This window comes from Mustela nigripes, chromosome 10 (genome assembly GCF_022355385.1).
Source record: "Mustela nigripes isolate SB6536 chromosome 10, MUSNIG.SB6536, whole genome shotgun sequence".
NCBI lineage: Eukaryota > Metazoa > Chordata > Mammalia > Carnivora > Mustelidae > Mustela > Mustela nigripes.
Window position 1 is genome coordinate 20,094,244 of NC_081566.1, and position 17,053 is coordinate 20,111,296.

Consider the following 17,053-nt stretch of genomic DNA (forward strand, 5'->3'; position numbering starts at 1 on the left):
AGGCTATTTAAAGAAGCCCAAAACTTCAAGAGGAGCTTGGGGAGGAAGAGTTCAGTTCTGACGAGGGGGATTTTGGAAGGCTTCTCAGAACAAAAGACATTTAAGTCAGACCGTAAAGAACAAGAGTTTATGATAGCCATTTATAAAGCTTCCATATCTGTGCTTTAAATGCACAGAATGCCATGCCTTTATTTTTAATTCTCTGTATATAGAGTATGGTCCCTTGTTGCAAATGAGGATCCTGAGGCTCAAACCTCAGGAACCTGATCTCAGAGAGGTCAAGGTGGCTGTCCCGTAACCACAGAGCTAGTGAATAGCAGAGAAAGAGTAAGGTTGGCTGACAGGCGAGCTCTTGAAATATATTGAGGTTTGAGTAGTCTACACAGAGGGAACAACAGTGCAAGGGTGTTAGGGTAGAAATAGTAGAAGATGAATGGGAACCAGCAAATCGGCCAAGTAGCTGGGCCATCTCTCCAGTTAGCACCTGGAACTAGGACTTAATCTTCACAGGTAGGCAGGACCCAAATTATGGAAGGCTTTGTGTGCCTGATGGAGAAATTTAGAGAGCAAGACCTCCTCTTCCAGCAGAGTTTATAATCTACTGGACAGACAAGACCAACCGTGAAATAACAATTACCATGAACACATTGCAGGCTGGAAGCAGGACGGTACGCCAAGCTGATACCAGTAAGAACTGATGCCTTGAATGTCTAGGGATTCATCTGTTACACCCACAGTGGCACAGCTATTGTTGACCTGGAAAAAGGGGCTCCATGCTGGAAAGCTATCTTGTAATATCTGGACAAGGCTTGTGAAATGAGGAGAAGTAGCACATAGCCTGGGGGCCGGCTGATCCCTCCTGAGCCTCTGAGATCCCCACCCTCCTGCATTCTTACTTTTTTGCCTGGAGCCGAATCTCACTTCTAGGTTATGGGTTCTACACGTTTTCATCTGCTATCTACCCAGATTTGGAAAGTGAGATAAAAGAAAATTCAGACCCTAGGGTGAAACCCAAGGAAGAAATAAACTGATGTAAGTCAGAGTCATAATTTTTCAGATCCAGAAAAGCAAGTTACTCAGACTAATTCACACATCATTGAGAGACCAATTAGAACCATTAGCAAGTTGTTAGCACTGACTTTAAGCTACCTGCTCTGATGTAGTCCCAACCATTCAGAAGGGGCTGTGTGGTGTCACTGAAATTAACCAGTATAAACATACCTGCGCATAAACAACCCTCAATCCACAAGTGTTTGTTGGGTGCTTTTCCTGCCTGTGCATTATAGTCCCTCCCCAAAGGCAGATTTAAATACTCAAACACACACAACTATCTAGTTCTCAAACCACTAGCTACTGGTCTTGATGGTGGAGTTAACATAAAAGATGTGGAAAGTCCCCAACAGCATCAGGTTATAAAATTTCAGCAAAGGAGGAAGACTATGGCTGCATAAAAGTTCAGAGACTCCAAGGCTGGTGTTGCTCAGATAGACGTCCCTTTAGGACTTAGACTTGGGGCCTCCCCTTGAAGGATGGGAAAAATCGAAGCAAAAAAGTGGAGGAGATAGAAGAGAAAATATATTTCCAATAGAGAGTGGGTTCTGGCATCTGACTAGTGAGAAGCAATCTTGGCTTTACCACTTGGCCTTGCTCTCATTACATTACCCCTCTGTGTTCCCATTTCCACATCTGCGTGGGAATGATGAGAACAGTAGTGTCTATCTGATTGCATTGTTGGCGAAGATGAAGTGAATTACTGGACACACACATTATGAATCACATGATGCTAGGTTAATACACAGCTGACAATCAGGGCTAGCTGTTACTGCATGGAGCAAATGCAAAGAAAGCACATTTCAGAGTAGTAGTTATTTTAGGATCGCTTGTTTTTGAATAATCCTGCCAAAGCTACATTTAACATTCAGAAAAATTAACCTGATTAGTACCTTTTAAAAACAAATCACGTAAAATGAATTCATGTCGATCAATCTGAGATATTGTAGGAGGTGGCTTTTGTACCATTTACTACTTTTTTTTTCAATCCACCTGCATTTGCCTTGGGTTCCTTTTTATCATCAATAGGGAAGGGAACCTACCTGTCCTTGCTTGGGCTGCTCTAACAAAATACCACAGACTGGGTGACTTAAACTATAGATGTTTGGGACACCTGGGTGTCTCAAAGAATCTGCCTTCAGCTCAGGTTGTGCATGATCCCAGGGTCCTGTGATTGAGTCCTGCATGGGTCTCCTTGCTCAGCGGGGAGCCTGCTTTTCCCTCTGCCTCTGCCTGCCACTCTGCCTGCTTGTGCACGCGCGCGTGCGCGTGCTCTCTCTCTAACAAATAAAACTTAAAAAAAAAAAAAACCCACAAAAAGCTTTAAAAAAAAAGTAAATAAACTACAGATGTTTATTTCTCACAGTCCTGGAGGCTGAAGTATGAGATCAAGTTACCAGCACAGTCAAGTTCTTGGTGATGGCCCTTTTCCTGGCTTCCATTTCCAGATGGCTGTGTCGTGGGTGGGGTGGGGGTAGGAAAGAGTTCTTTGTGTATTCTCTCCTTATTAAGGGTGCTAATCTCATCATGAGGACCGCACCCTTGTGACCTCATCTCCTAAAGTTCTACCTCCTAATAGCATTGACACTGGGTTTAGGGCTTCCACCTAGGAATTCGGCAGGGGCTGGGGGTAGGGGAATGGATACAAACACTGAATCAACTTAAAAGAAAAAATAAGAAACAAAACATTCAAACTTATTTGTTATGAATGATCCTATAGTGCCAACTATTTTATAAGTCGAAGCTTTAGGAATAAAATTAATTTTAAGAGTAGACTTCGGGGGCACCTGGGTGGCTCAGTGGGTTAAAGCCTCTGCCTTCGGCTTGGGTCATGATCCCAGAGTCTTTGGATCGAGTCCCGCATTGGGCTCTCTGCTTGCGGGGGAGCCTGCCTCCTCTTCTCTCTCTGCCTGCCTCTCTGCCTATGTGATCTCGGTCTGTCAAATAAATAAATTAAAATAAATAAATAAATAAATAAATAAAATCTTAAAAAAAAAGAGTAAACTTTGAAGTTTAAAAATGCAAATTTTCTGAGCATAAAGGATATCATTTTTCTTCGAAAATCATGAAGCCGTTTGAAGATACGGAATTAAGAGATTCTGCTGGGGTGGGAAGGGCAAAGAGGTGATGGTTTTATTGCTTGTAACCAGAGGGGATAATCATGTTTTTCATTTTTTTTAAGTATTTCTTTTTTTTTTTTTTAAGATTTTATTTATTTGACAGATAGAGATCACAAGTAGGCAGAGAGGCAGGCAGAGAGAGAGAGAGAGGAGGAAGCAGGCTCCCGGCTGAGCAGAGAGCCCGATGCGGGGCTCGATCCCAGGACCCTGAGATCATGACCTGAGCCAAAGGCAGCGGCTTAACCCACTGAGCCACCCAGGCGCCCAATCATGTTTTTTGTTATTTTATATATTTAGAGTTATCTTAATAATTATGAATAGCTAAAGAGGTTATTCTCTGATAACATATCTAGTAGATTTAGCTAGTGCAAACCAGATTTGTATGGTTTGTGCTGGATCCCTGCCTCTCCAGCTTCTTAGTGCCCCTCCTGTCTATCCTTTCCCTTCCTCCTGTGGTCTTCTCTTCTGCAGTCCTTGACAAAGCCCCCATGGTCCAACTGTCTCTTCCACGACCATGTGCAAGAAAGTGTGTGTGCGTGTGTGTGTGTGAGAGTCTCCGCCCTTTGTGTCTTCCACATGTGTTGGGGAGGAGAGATGGAGAGGTGTTCCTGGGATCCCAAGTGAAATGAAGAATGATTTTTTGTCATTGAAACAATGTTTATCAAAGCAGTTAATTTCTACAAAAATTACAGCACCAAGGAAGGTTTACTAAAAAGCTAAAAGGGGCTTAAGTTTCAAGACCCCTCATTTTACAAGAACACTTCCAAGTTGTTTTGTCTTCCTTAACTAGAAGATTTGGCTCCCCAAATTGTGCTTCCAGCCCTAGAAAACCTGGATTGTTTCTGGTCAACACTATCGTTTAATTACAGATCCAGATCCCCTCCATGGACTGCTTGCAGACCATGCTGAGAACCTCAGTACCATATATGTTACTTCTAAGTAGTGTCTTTTGAGAAACAAACACTTCCTTAACAACATACAACCTGTTCTCTGCCCTAGAAGTTGTGTGGGTCCTTAAGAAGTGTTTGCTGATGAAATAATAATGAAATAAATGAAGGGAAAAATGAATATACTTGAAGCACTTATTGACGGTTTCTCGCTGAATGACAAGATTATAGTGATTTTTCTTTTCTTCATACTTGACCGAGTTTCCAAAATTTCTAAATTTTCTACAATGAACATGTATTCCTTTGAATAATTTAAAACTTGCTCTAAAAGCTCATAGGACAGATGCTGTACTCAATTTATACATGTATGACGTGCTTGCTTGTGGCCTTCTGTTAGCTCTGAGGAGACCAAGTCAAAGGAGACCAACATTGCATTGCCCTCAATGATCTACAGTCAGTCCCCGTTCTGAGGCCTGAAGGGATAGAACTCAACACAGGTCAACATTTACAGAGTTGGTCTATTCAGGGTGGTCTGTGTACATGAGGGAAGTGGGGTGGGGAGGGAGACAAAAGCTTGTTACTCTTAAGGATCGTTTTAAATAGACAAACGCACGCACATCTTAGTCATCATAGATTTCTTTCATTTCAGCATAGGAGGCTTTAGGCATGGCCTAAAAACCCCAAAGAGGGGCTGACTACATTTGCATAAACCCAGCAGATGGATCCCTCCCCCAACGTTAAGAAGGAATGCACAGATTTAAAAAAAAAAAAAAAGTTTACCAAATTTGGGGTTAAACTATATGTCTGAAATAACAGCTCACATTCAGCGAGCTCTTACCATGTGTCATTACACAAAGTGTTTTACACACATTGGCTCCTCATTTTATTTTCCTTTTACTTTCACAACAAGCCTAAGAGGTGGGAGCCAGTATCATCAATCCCATTTTACAGCTGAGGAAAGGAAGGCTGACAGAAATGAAACCGATTGCCTAGGGTCACAGAGATGGTGGCTGGCAGTGCCTGACTGGAATTCTAATTTGCCTCCTCTCCCAATTTAACCGTTCCTCTTCAGATGACAGAGAGCTCTGGTTCCAAGGAGAAAAAATGAACTAGAATATGGGTAATTTAAAAAACAGAACACAAGTTGATTTTCACAAACAACGTGATACCACCCTTTTAAATCGAGAACGAAAAAGCACCGGAAAACCATTTCCTCCCCGCAAAAGCCTGACTTTCCCAGCCATGATGGGTGGTTATTAACTCATTTCATTACACTAAATTATGCATTTGCTTTTCAATTAAGTGTCTCATCACTGTCACGGCTCTGACGTGTCCTTTTCCATTCTCCAACTTCATCTTGGTGGAAAGTGAGACACGGTTCGGTCTGTGTGTAATCCGCGAGACCCGGGGGGGGGGGTTATCTTTTGCCCCTATTGTTTTCTTGGGGGTCGCTCGCTCCGGAGGCCTGGCATTCCTCACGCGTCTGGGGCAATGCCGCAGCAGCGAAGCGCGGGGAAGCCGCACAAAAGACGTCCGACCGCTGTCGATGTGCAAAGATCAATCCGGTGCTCGCACGGAACACCCAAGACGACCGAGAAGAGGGAAACAAATACCTTCTCCCAAAGAGGGGTAAATTGGGCGGCCTCTTGTGAGTGCCCACAGAAAACTGAACGGCGATCTTTCTGGACCCTTAACCATCCCAGACGCGCCCAGCCCACGCGGCCTCCGCCCTTAGTCCCCGGAGCCCGGGAAGGGCGGGGAGGGGAAGCAGGGCGCGAAGTCAGCCGCCAGGGCCGGAGGCGCACCGCGCTCTGTTCCGCGGGGCCGCTGCCGCCGGGGGGCCCGGCCTTCATTCAGGGGGAAGGCGCCGCCGCTCCAGGGCACCTGGGAGGCGGTTCGGTGCCGGGCGGGAGCCCCGGCGCTGCGGCCATCCAGCCGGGGAGGGGAGGGGCCGCGCGGCGCGCCGAGGGTGCCCGGCCTTCCCTCCGTCCGCTCCCAGCGGGCGCAGCCCCGCGGCAGGGCCCAGAGGCTGGCCGGGTCTACCGCAGAGCTGGGCACTCCGGCCCCGAAGCGGCCCCGGGGCACCCTCGCCTGCCCCCGGGTGACAGGGCCCGCACGCAGCTTTCCGGCCGGGGTCTCCCCTCCCGCCGGCCCGCGGGCTCGTGGCACACGCCCGCGCGCGCGCGCACACACACACACACACACACACACACGCACAGACGCGCACATATGTGCCCCGCGGCGCCCTCTTTCCCTCTCCGCAGGCTCCTGCGCCCGCTCGCCCGAAGCGGTCCTCCCGGGGCTCCGCAGCCGGGCGGCCTCGGCAGCCCCTCCCCGGAGCAGGGCGGCTGGCCGCTCGCGGAGCGGGGAGCGGGGAGGGGCCGGCGGCGGGGGGCGTGGCCGGCTGCCCCCGCCCCTCGAGTGAGTGACTGGGCGAGGAGGGCCCCTCCTTCCCTCCGCCCCTCCCCGGCGGTCCCCTCCCTCGCTCGCTCCCAGCCCGCTCCGGCTCGCTCCCTGCCCACTCCCGGGGGGACGTTCCGCGCCGCGGCCCCGCGGCCGGCGCTTCTTTCACACTTTAGTTGGGAGCTGCGCGCCGCGCTCAGTTACTGGAGAGCTGGCCGCGCGCCGTCGCCTCCCGCACGCACGCACGCGGCCCGGGCTCCGGGGTTCTCGGCGTCTACTCGGAGCGGCGGGGAGGAGGGGGACACCCGGACTCACTGTGGGGAGGCGAAGGAAGAGGAGAGGAGGGAGGAAGAGAAAAGGCGAGGAGGAAAGGGGCGGGGGGCGGGAGGCTTGCCACCTTCAGCCCCCCCGCGAGCGCCCAAGGTAAGCGTGGCCCCCGCCGGCCTCGGGCGGGGGGTGCGGGCGGCGCGGCCCGCGGCTCGGCTCCCCGGCGAGCCCGGGTGGGCTGGGAGGGAGGCCTGCGGGGAGTCTGCCGCGCGGAAGGGATGCGAGCCGCGGTGGTGGCGCTGCCGGCGGGCGGCGCGGCCCGGGGCTGCTGCTGCTGCTAGTGCGGGGACGGAAGCTGGGGTGGGGGCGTCTGCTCGCCGGGGCGGAGGGGCTGGGATGCGGTTGGGGCTGCTGACGACTTTCGTCACATTGAGGCCTGGGTGGCTGGTGTGAGACACCCCTCCCTTCCCACCCCCACCCCCCCGCCGCCCTCAGCCTGCCTGCTCCTCTCGAGCTGTGCATGTAGCCACCGTACTTTGCAAGCCAGATCCAGAAGGAAACAACAAAATTCAGAATCCTGTGTTAAGTCTCCGAGTCCCTTCTCCCGCTCCGACTGATTGATGTGTTTGGGTGGGTGCTGGGATCCCCGGGATTTCTGAAGTTTTGACCTTTTGGGGTGGCTGGTCTCGGTGCATCTGTCTGCTCACCTCGGCGTGTTTATTATTCGTGCCCATGCGAGGCAGCACAGGGTGCTTGGGTATTGTACACGGAGAAGATCTCACTCCCCTCTGCAGGCAGTTCGCGAAGTGCGGCCGCCAGGGCTGCCTTTGCTCTGCTGCTGATGTCCTTCCCAATCATCCACCCTGCCTCCTCCCGCCACGGAGGGATCCCCCCCCCCCTTACTGTTTGTGTGAGAGAAGTCCCTGGGCTTAAGGGCTCTCATCTCCCAGTCATTCCTCTTCTAAAGCTCTGAATTGGCTCATGCACCAGGGTCACATTTGAGGAGGCTTTCTTTTGCTCCAGGAGTTACATGGTCAAAGATAAAAATACATACCCCAAAAACATGCCTTAATCGTGAGTGATGACAAATACAGTTGGGGATAGTAGTGGTTTGTTTCAGGAGGAAACCTACCTCCCTATGAGGTATCTTCCATTGCATGTGGGTTAGGAAATTTGTTTTAAAATAGATGGTGCTTATGTTGTGTGTGGCTGGAAGAGAGCCATAATAAGTTCAGCTATTGGAGTAACTCTGAAAGTGATACACCCTGATCATCCAGAACCTTGGTTGGACACACACACGCTCTGACTCAGACGTTGGGAGGGGGGCTGACGCACCATAGATTGCATGAAACACTTTTTTTTTTTTTAAAGGAAACAGTATGGACTGTTTGGGGAAGTGGCATGTTCATTACACAGAGAGATGTTATGAAAACCTCTCTATTCAAAGGGGTAGACTCACCTTTCACCCAATAATAACCTTTTAGTTTAGTAGAGTTGGAATGTACCAAGGTAGAAGAAAATCATGGGTAGTGTGGGTCTGGGCTATTTAGCTTTTCTGGGAGTGGTGGTGGGGGTGGGGAGAAGATGATGTGTTTGAAGGGTTTTTCAGTCCAAGATGCTCAGTTTGGGGGGGTCCCCCCCTTTTTCATACTTCTAGAGCGCAAGGGTAGGACCAATAGAACATGTTGTGTGTTGGCTCTCTGGAAGTACAGTTGAACGGACATAGAAATTAATTTAGACACGATCAGCTATTTTTGTTTTACCCCTTGTGAAGTGCGAAGTGTTGGTGATGGGACATCTGAGTGTATTTAACTGCATTAAACCATTACTGGGACCAGCAGTTATTCGCTGAACACAAAATGCAGCATTGAAATGTCACCTCCCCTCAGGTTTCCAGCTAGGCAGACAGGGTTCAGAGAACAGTTCTGGAGAGCCACTGGGCAAAGCAACAAAACCCAGCAAACTTAGCTCTTGGATGAGCCAATGCCCTAGGAGAAGTGGGGCTCCTCTGGTCAGGCTTATCTCCCTTGGATCATAGTTCCCCAGAAAGATGGCCTTGGTTGGTGTGGAGGTCTTTTATTCATCGTTAAAAGTCATCCTGGAAGAACCCTGAGGTTCTAGCCTCCCTCTGCAGCACTGACTCATTTTAACTCTTTGGAGAGAACTGATCATTTTGTTTTCTTGGATAGTAATTTATCTGTCACCCCTTTCTCCTTGTCTCATTTTGTCATCTCATGTGGATTTTTGGGAATTAATAGGCCACTGTTTGAAGTGGTTGGAGCTTCTTGAAGAATCACAGGATGCAAATCAAGAGCTTGGTCGTTAATTGGTACTACTTGCTGTGCCTGATTAAAAATCCTACCAAGGAGGAAGGTGGTTTGCCCGATTATGAGTATCTCTCCAGGCAGATGGTGCCTCAGCATTGTGTGGAATTGTCCATCAGGCGAGCCTTGACTGTTACATTTCTAGTGGCTTGCTCCAGGCTCTTCCCGGCCAGCCCCCTTTCTACTGGTTGTTTTCTCTCACAGAGTGAGACAGCCCAGATTGAGAGAGGGAGTGTCATGGCATCTCCCGTGAGGTCAGGAGAGGCAGGAGAGGGCAGGGGCTCGATCACGTGGGGGTGGTGGGGGGATCCTAAGTGTGATAAGTAGCCCCAGCTTCCCTTGAACTTATCAGTACCACTTGGTGCTACCTGAGGCACACACAAGTGCATTTTGGGCCATTTTATGATCCTCCTTTGGAATGTCAGAAGTTCCAAAGCATGGGAGAAGTAAATGTGGTGATTAATTAAGTTCTTGTTAAAACACGAAAAGCAGATTGCACTAGGCTAGTATAACATATTGCTTAGACCACGGAGAAGGCAGGGATAGGGCCTGTCTGCAGGGGGAATTGCAACATTGAAACTATTTTAGAAATTGGGGACAGTTGTGACTTTAAGAGCTCATAATTCAAGGGCTTATCTAAAGTGGCATGCAAATTACACATATACATATTTTTAAAGTAGGCAATTATTTAGCTTGCCTATCTCGGTTCTGAAGTTTAATTTCACAGGTTACAGTTGCAACAAGAAACAACTTGACATGCTGTGGTTATGCAATCATGACAAGAGTGGTTGGATGTAAGCTGGGCTAGGAAGAACACAGAAATGATCACCCAACAGCATCTTCCGTCAGCAGGCATTAAGAAGTTCCTTGACTTTTTTTATTTTTTGCAATGAAATGTGTTCCTGGAAAATGTATTTCCTGGGTTGTAGGCCAGGCACAGAATGTAAAGACTGCCTTCTGTCTCCACTTGTGGAAAGGGGAGGTAGCTCCCCTCAGATCTACGATAGACACTGAAAAGATGAATCGGCCAGGCGACTAGAAGGCAAGTGGTCTGGGTCATCTTTGCAAGCCCTGCAGAAGCCCACACACTACCTCGTACTTGGAAGTTACTCAGTGAGCGAGTGAATTGAATTGAATTAACCTAATTAGTTAAGGTCTGTAATGTGTCAGAAAAAAAACTCCTTGGAAATACATTAGCTACGGACTTCCATTTCAGTAAGTCAGTACGATAGCTTATTAAGAGCTTCATATTCTGCCTGGGATAAGGTTGTTTGTTTTTTAAAAGACTTTATTTATTTATTTGATACAGAGAGAGAGATCATAACACAAGTAGGCAGAGAGGCAGGCGGACAGAGAGGGGGAAGCAGGCTCTCTGCTGAGCAGGGAGCCCGATGCAGGACTTGATCCCAGGAGCCTGAGATCATGACCTGAGCCGAAAGCAGAGGCTTAATTAACCCACTGAGCCACCCAGGCGCGAGGGTTGGATAGCGTTTTTAATTGTTGAAGAATACTGGGCAGTCAAGTAAACATACGAGGCATAACGTCCCCTGAAATTACTGGAATTTCTACCTGGGGGAATCTTGATTGGGATTATATGTAGTATCCGTCTTTGACGAGTATTTCTTCACTCATGAGTGTTGATTTATGACTTTGGTCTTTATCTTTTTAGTCCAGGGGGTTCCGTGAGTAACGATTCCTCATATGGGTACGGCACTTTATGGTTTCCAGAGAACTCATGTCCCTCGTCTTACTGAACTTGGTGCTGCAGCCCTAGCACTCGGGTGTCCCATGCTGGAATCCCAGAATGAGCCTGGATCAAGGAGTCGGAGAGAGGGACCTGGGGAGGTTCAGGTAGCCCCAGCTCTTGGTTTATTAGGTTTTCCCAAGGGAGGCAGTAATCGATAGTCACGGCTACTCCCTCTAAAATCACTTAATGTGGGGAGAGTGGAGACCGATCTCATGCAGGGAGCTAGCTCACCAGGCTCCTGGCGTTCCCGTGGCTCTGCCCCTATATCCGTTCTCTCTCTCCAGGCTGTTTTTAACTTTATTCCTTTGCCAAATGTCCCTTTCACCCTCTAGTCCTTCCTGGAGCTTTAACGTGGCTTTCTGTCCCATAGATTCTCACCCATAGAGCCTCCTGCTTCTTACCCCTCCACCTTACTTTTGCCGGCAGGACTTGGGTATTTTATGTTTGAATAATCTTGTCCAATATTCAACCTCCTCTCCAGGCCCCCTTTCTCCTGGACTCCGCCCACCTCCTGGTCAAGTATAGCCTTCTGGCTTCTGGGGAACTTCTTCCTTCTGCCCTCAGGGCCCCTATACCTTGCCCTACTTTGCCCCACACCCCCTTATTACTCCCGCCCACTTCTTTTCCGTCAAACCTTTAGATCTTCTAGCACGGACCTGCCTGTGCCTGTTTCACAGACTCCTGCTACTTAGCAGATGCATTTATAGCAATCATGAGTTCAAGTCCACATGCTTTGTGCCTTGTAGAAAAATGGGATCAGAGCACCTGTGAGTTTAGGGATCTTCTTTGCCTTTGTTTTCACTTTGGACTTCCCTGTATTTTGGATTTTTTAAGGTTCTTGAGGCATGTAGTAGTGACAGCTGAAGTACTTTGCTTCTTCACTTAGCTGTTACATCCTGTGTTGGATAATAAAGGAACATCTCCATGATTATTGTTATTTTTAAAGATTTGGACAATAAATCTTGAAAAGCATTTCAGAGATTTTTGTAATGGCACCATTGAAAGGCTTTGCCGTATGCCAAAATCTACTAATGACAGAAATAGAATGGCTTATTTAATGCCATCTTCATTACCTTACTTTTTTTCTCCTTTGGTTAAATAAATATTACTGTAAGTTGAACCAAATTTTTTCCCTCATTTGTTATGGTTTTACTGCTCTCCATGAAAACATTATAAGCCTACAGGACTTATTAATGCCAAGTAAGAATTCTTTAGCTAATATTATTAGCTTGTTAGCTAATAGGACCTAATTTTGCCCTGTAAGTTTGTAGCCTAGGTCAGCCCCATCAGTAGAGAGTCAGTCGGAGAAAAAGTATTAATGGGGACAACTGGAAAAACATATCCTATTGACTCATTATATACATACTTGGGTTGGTCTTTTTATAAAATTGTACTTCACAAGTAGATCCAGCGCTAGTTATGCAATATCCTGAGTGCTCCCGGGCTTTTGGAAGAAGGTGCTTTAAAGCAGAGCAGAGCAAATGGTTTTTAAGTAAGAATTCCCTTTCTTTGATGGGACTATGCTTTATTTGAGCGCAGTGGATAGCATAGTAGTTCTGGTTCGTTGGCAAACCCCTTATTAGGACACCTCACTTGGTGACTTCAGGTTTTCCCCAGCTGAGCTGGACAGGCAAGAGGTCATGAGAAGTTTAGTCTTCTCTGGAGTTTGGGGATCTTTTTTATACCAATCATCACAGCTGCTGGTGTGTATCATAGCCATTCCTGAATGCCTTTCCCCGAACCCCAGGTTGACAAGGAAGGTCTGTGTGTGGTTGTTTACAGCACAGAGGAACCCCTCTGTTGACACGACGATTTCTGTCCCGCGAAGATTGAAAGGCCAGGTGTGGCGTAAGGAGAGCCGCAGCCTGCCGGGCAGTGTTTTGCAGAGAACTTTTCAAAGACACAGATAGTTGATACATGCCAAGGGGTGACTTCAGCAGTTCTGTGGGAAAGTCCTGCCAGAAGCAGTTTACCTAAAATAATTTTGTAATCGTTCCTGCAGTTAGAAGGTTATTCAGGAAGAAGCAATGTATATCTCATTTTATGTCCCAGAAAGATAGGATTACTATTTTGATGAAGGAGATGAGAATCCAGGAACTTCTTCGAGTCCCTTAATATTTGCTGAGAATTCAGATGTCCTGGTTTCTGTGCCAGGAATCTATGGCAGTCTAGACACAGCAACAAAACAAACCTTGCGCTTGGCCTTGGTGGCTTCCCTAGCACCCACCCCTGCCCTGCCTGGGGATCTCAGGTCTCGGTTCGGATCCTGTCTCTCACCCTTTTCTTTCTTAACTTTCTTTTCTTTTTTAAAGATTTTTATTTATTTATTTGACCGAGTGAGAGACACAGCCAGACAGGGAACACAAGCAGGGGGAGTGGGAGAAGAAGACGCAGGCTTCCTGCTGAGCAGGGAGCCTGATGCGGGTCTCGATCCCAGGACCCTGAGATCATGACCTGAGCCGAAGGCTGACCCTTTTCCCACCAACCAACCGTGAGAGTGGCTCCTCCCTTGCCATCCCTGAATGCCTGTAACTCTTACGTGATGTTTACTTCTTTTACTATTAGTTTTGATTTTCAGTTATGTACTTTTTATAGCCCCAGCAAATGATAAGATCTTCCTTCATGCCCCGGGGGCGGGTGGTGGTGGTGGTGTATTATGCTGATTAAGTGGCTCTTGGTTGGTTGACAGCTAGTCAGGGGTCTGACGCTTAAAATTTTTCTCTGTGAAGACCTTGCTCCCATTTAAAATTCTCTTTAACCAAATGAGGAAGTATCGTGTGGGATGAGAAAAGATAATGGGAATTTTAAAATTCCTTTGTTGGGCCAAGATTAAGGCATCTAATCTTTCTTACTCACTCAGATAATCTGTTAAACAAACATTTACTTTTGTTGATGACACTTTGTGTCATCTCGGTGCCTGGCACTGAGAGATGTTGGAGAGACAGATAAAAAGGCCTGGCCTTGCCCTTGTGGGCTTCTCAGGCAAGGGAGTGAATTGACAGGCAAACACATGATGTGTGGTAAATGACGCTGCTTTGGGAGTTGAGGGAAGAAAGAAGTCAGTTTTCTCGAGAGTAGGCTGACCGTGCAGCCTGGTTTCCCTGGGACAGCCCTGGTCTGTGCCTCGTGTTCAGCAGGTCTTAATACCACCTCCTTGGCCCTCAGAAGTCTCCTAGTTTGGGAAATAAATTATGTGATTCCCTGAAATAAAGAAGCCCTAGAAGGCTTCACAGGGGAAGAGGTGTTTGGGATGACAGTAGCTACGCAGGAGTCCTCTGGGGGCATTATTTATATTTCTAAAAGTATTGGGAGGTGGCTAAGGTTGGCTTTCCAAGTTATTTTTCTCACGCGACTGTGGATTCATAGACTAGTTCACACACTGGTGGTTGGGGATCAGGGAGTTTATGGACAAAGGGAAGATGAAGGTGGGCATTTCAGGCGGCGGATGCCCATGTGGTGTGGGTCCTGACGGCTGGAGTTTACACACGTGCCGAAACCCAGTGGGAGAGGAGGCTGAGGAACCACGCAAGGCTTGGTGGTAAGCAGTCTGCTCCAAATACAAGCAGGCAGAGACACTGAACGATTGCACAAATACAAGCAGGCTAGGCCCCAGCTGTGCAGTAGCTGTCGTGGAGATACAAGAGAATTAAAAACAGAAAGAGACACTGAACAATTGTAATCAGGGGAGAGACGTCGTTTGCATGACAGACAGTTCCTTTCAAGGGTGGGTAAGAGGCTGGAGGAGAACAGAGACCGGAGTCAGAGCAAGGGAACTCGGGTCCTGACTGGATGAGAGCTGATGGGGACTGAATTAATGCCGGGACACGGGGAAGACCGACATGCAGGAAAGAAATTTAGGAAGCAGGATGTGTGGGGCTCAGTGAGCCCGGAGGGCAAAGAAGGGGGAAAGGAGAACTGCAAAATTGGGGATGGATTCGTCTGTCTTTCACTGAGATGAGGAGTCCATGCATCCGGAGGGAAGGGAGGGAAGTGTGTTGAGTTTTAGGTGCTTAATTTTTTGATGGAGCTACACTGAAATTCTGGTCTAGGTTTCAGAAGAGAGATTTGGGGCAGAATTACTGGTTTGATCTCAGCATTCCTTAGGGACTTGTTCCTTAACCTCCGTGATGAGGTTAGATCCCTCTTTTCTCTCTTCCAGCTACACCGTACACCTTGTCTGTACGTACTTACTACTCTCATAGTTGCAAATTTATTTTTTGTGATTCTTCAACTACTGATTGATTACCCACCTCTGCCCCCCAACTGTAAGGTCCATGAGGGTAGGACTCTTTCTGTTTTTAATTCTCTTGTATCTCCACGACAGCTACTGCACAGCTGGGGCCTAGCCTGTATTTGGTGAGCCAGTGAATGGGTTGAATGAATGAACGAATGGATGAGAATTTTTGTAAACTTGGTCGTTGAAGCTGTGTGGTTTGGCGCGAGATTGCCCAGGGAGAGTAAGCACAAGAAAACTGAGCAGTGAGTTCCAGGCAGCACCGACATTTAGGGCTGTGGATGGAAAAGGGACCGTGAAAGAGAAGGAACGGTATAGGCCCTCAGAGAGGCCGGGCAGCCGGGCAGCGAGGCCCGGTGTCAGGGAAGCAGGGAGGGTGGGACACGAATCAGCCTTGTGGTCAGCATGGCCCAGCAAAGAAATAAAATAATATTGAAGAGGGTTCCTCAGAATTTGTAATTCTGTTATTAAATAGAAGTGGAGCTATTTACTCTCAGGAGATCTCATGATGCGGCTACTTAGCACCGTAGTGTTCTGTTAGCTTGTGCTGCCTGCAAAGTTCGATGTTCTCTCACTGGGAGTTTGACATGTTGGGATTCTGAGGTTTGCTTCAGATGATTTACAACAGCATCTGATGTCATAAAAATGACATATTTGAGGTCATATTTTGGGAGGACAGTGAACTAGTGCAGTGTCAAATCCCTGTGGATTTACAAGCGTGCGAATTGACTTAAGAGGGTTGGGATACTAGAGTGTGTACTTGCTCCCAGATGAGGAACCATGAACAGTAAAGACACGTGAAGCTGTGACACTGTGACAGAGGATGGCTCACTGTCTGATTCTAGAAGCCATGAGTAGCAGTGCCATCAAAGCCTTGTCTTGTGAAAAAGAGACTCTGTTTTTACGAGTATTTTTACGTGTTTTCAGTCTCCACTGAGATTCAGGGTAGGGGTGGGGGAGGCATATTAATGCACTGGAACGAAGGAGGGCTTTGAAGTCAGCACATTTCATCCCAATTCTACCACCTTTTGTCTCTAGCTTCCTGATCTTGAACAACAGTGGTCATAATTAATGGTAAGAATAATGAAACCCAACTTGTTTTGTGTCACTTACTCTGTGCCTGGGCACTGCGCTAAGTACATTACATGAATTATCTTCTTTAATGCTTGCAGCAGCCTTATGGGGAACCTCCTACCATTACCTCTACTTATTGATAAAGAAGAACTGAGGCTAAGGGTCTTTAGGACCTTGACCAAGGTTTTGTAGCCCTCAAGTGGTGGTGCCAAGACTGGAACCCAAGCTCTCTGATGATAAAGTCAGACCTTTAATTACCAGTGCTTGGCCAGTTCTGTTTTCTCCATACTCCTCTCCCCTTCCTGCCACATGCACCTGTTCCTTTCCCCTCCCCTACTGGTTCTTTCTGAAGCAAATCACAGACAACACGTCATCTTATCCGTGCATTCTAGGTTATGTTTCTAAATGATAGGACTTTTTTTCTTTTAGGATAACCACAATATTATTATCATGCCTAAAAAATTTTTAACAATAATTCTTTAATATCAGATATCCAATCAGAAAGCAAGTTTTCCTGATTGGTCCATAACTGTTTCTAATGATTAATTTGTTACATTCAGGATTCAAACAGTTTTCACACCTGAAAGATGCATCTGTCCTCATTTACAGAAAACTGTTTTTCCCTCTTTTGCTTCTTTCCTGGCAGTTTATTTATTGAAGAAATAGGGATTTTTCTGTGGGATTTCCCGCATTCTATAGTTTGCTGATGGCATCTTCTCTCTTGGCGTTCTTCACTATTTCTGTTTTTCGTGTTTCCTGTAAGCCGGTAGTTTGATCTCCACTGGAAGCTCGGTCAGACAGTTTGGCAAGAGTCCATCATACGAAGTGTTATGTACCTTCTCTGACAACATGTCAGGAGGCACATGCGCCTTCTTGTTTCTTCTTTTCTGAGGTTAAGTCTGATCAGTGGATTTAGGTGTCGTCAGCTCTGTCTCTCCTTATAAAAT

At 47.4% G+C, this 17,053-nt stretch overlaps 1 protein-coding gene across 1 annotated transcript in view; it reads left to right on the top strand.

Moving 5' to 3' along the window:
- The first annotated feature begins 6,526 nt into the window (after nucleotides 1-6,526).
- Nucleotides 6,527-17,053, top strand: part of C10H1orf21 (chromosome 10 C1orf21 homolog) — a 227,892-nt gene continuing 217,365 nt past the window's right edge. The window contains exon 1 of the mRNA XM_059412763.1: nucleotides 6,527-6,883. The gene's annotated coding sequence lies outside the window, so the exon portion shown is untranslated. The remainder of the gene's footprint in view (nucleotides 6,884-17,053) is intronic.